The following is a 2154-nucleotide window of genomic DNA, read 5'->3' as shown; positions in this document are numbered from 1 at the left end:
AGTCTGGTGGAGATATGCTGCTCTATACACACTAAAAGTAGTGATTATTTACATGGAGTCTGGTGGGGATATGCTGCTATCCTGATTCTAACTCTGTTTGGACTCTGCAGCCCTCCAGTCTCCCATCGAGTACCAGAGGAAAGAGGGCGGGATCTCCGTAACCCGGCCGCTGTCGTCAGGGCGACCACCGTCAGCCCTGCCTACGCCCAACGGCCACGCCCCTCAGCCCCCGCCCGACAGCGAGCAGGACGACCAGGTTCGGTTTCCCCGTCTTTTACCCCCCCCACACACACACACACACACACACACACACACACACCCTTCCCTAACGTGTACCTCGTCTACAGGAGCTGGTCCTGGTCCAGCAGGACTTCGTGGCGGTCCGTGAGGACGAGATCTCTGTGTTCCGGGGGGAGAAGGTCCAGATCCTGGCGTCCAATCAGCAGGGCCAGAGCCTGGTGTACCGGCCCGCCAACAGTGATTCGCCGGCCGCCGAGGGCTGGGTGGCCCGGAGCGCCCTCGGCGCACACTGACACACACACATACACACACACACACACACACACAATGAAGCTAACGGCTAACGGGGCCAAAAGCATGCTGGGAAAATGCTCTCATGACAGCCATAAGATAGAGACATCACCCTGAAATATCAAAACAATCTGGGAAACTATGGACTACAAGTATGGACTACAACTATGGATCTCTGTTTAAGTTCATCTCAAACCTGTAGGGCTGGGACTGACAACAGCCTTTTATTTAACAAATTAAAAGCACTTCCTGTTGCAGGTTTTCTAGTCATCCATACTAAAAGATTTTTGGGGATTTTATTAAGACACACACACACACACACAGACAGACAGACACACAATATACATACAATTTTGAGGGGTCACATGACAAGTCTGCAACATAAAAAAGTGCTTTTATTTTGTAGGATTTGTTTTGTTTTTCAGCCTGACGCCTCGGTGGTTACCTCGTCAGTGTTAACGAGATACACTTCACTCACACACACAAACACACACACACACACACACACACACACACACACACACTTCACTCACACACACTCCTCCCAGGTGCTTCAACAGCCAAAAACACACCTCTGCCCTCATCCAATCAGACGTTGCTGTCCCTCTGCCCTCGTCCAATCAGACGTCTCCAGTCTACCGCCTCCTAGGCTGAACCCGGCGCACTCCAATGACATCACAAACTGTTTCCTGTGTGTGTCAGCGGGGGGGAGAGCACGTCATCATCATCATCATCAACAACAGAGAGGAAGTCCAGGAAAAAGATTTAACAAAATAAAAGCCTCCTGAAAGAGAAGAGGTGAAAATGACCCGTCGGCCAATCAGAACTCTCTCTCTTCTTGTTCTGTTAATAGTGTGTATAAAAGGACTGAGGAAACACACACACACACACACACACACACACAAACAAACACACCTGCTATGAAGATGAAGATTAACTACGATGATTATGAAGAGTTATAGAATCTGTTTTTCACCTCAACTAGAAGAAAATAACGTTTGTTGTCATGTCTGTGTGTGTGTGTGTGTGTGTGTCTGTCTGTGTGTGTGTGTGTGTGTGTGTGTGAGTCTGTGTGTCTGTCTGTGTGTGTGTGTGAGTGTGTGTGTGTGTGTGAGTGTGTGTGAGTGTGTGTGAGTGTGTGTCCCAGTGTAGCGTTGCTATGATGATTCGATGTTTATGCGGTGACACACGTGTCTTTCTCTGTCTTTTAGCCAATCAGAGCTGCCGCTAACCCCCCCCCCCCCCCCCCCCCCCCCCCCCCCCCCCCCCCCCGATGTGCATGCAGCTCTGGTTAGTTTGGATATTCTGATTATGCATTTCCTGTTCCTGTAAATAGACTAGACCTCCGCTAACCCACTGTCTGTCTGTCTGTCTGTCTGTCTGTCTGTCTGTCTGTCTGTAGGACGAACAGACGGACAGGCAGACCGACTGTTTCTACTAAACCTGTATCACCTCCCTCTCTGTTTCTCTGGTGCCATTCAGACAACACCCGGTCCTGAAAGAGCTAAGCACCCCTTCAAGTGCACTACGAGGGGCTGAGGTGGGACCTAGGGCACTATGAGGGGCTGAGACCTAGTGCACTATGAGGGGCTGAGGCCTAGTGCACTATGAGGGGCTGAGACC

The 2154-nt window shown here is 50.6% G+C and overlaps 1 long non-coding RNA gene across 1 annotated transcript; it reads left to right on the top strand.

Moving 5' to 3' along the window:
* The first annotated feature begins 86 nt into the window (after window positions 1-86).
* Window positions 87-813, top strand: LOC117939842. The gene is made up of 2 exons (XR_004655668.1): window positions 87-256; window positions 348-813. It is a non-coding gene; the product is annotated as an uncharacterized LOC117939842 (long non-coding RNA).
* The last annotated feature ends 1341 nt before the right edge of the window (window positions 814-2154 follow it).

Source organism: Etheostoma cragini, unplaced genomic scaffold (assembly GCF_013103735.1).
Source record: "Etheostoma cragini isolate CJK2018 unplaced genomic scaffold, CSU_Ecrag_1.0 ScbMSFa_1266, whole genome shotgun sequence".
NCBI lineage: Eukaryota > Metazoa > Chordata > Actinopteri > Perciformes > Percidae > Etheostoma > Etheostoma cragini.
Note: the sequence above shows the minus strand (reverse complement) of the source record. Positions and strands in the feature narration are given on the sequence as shown.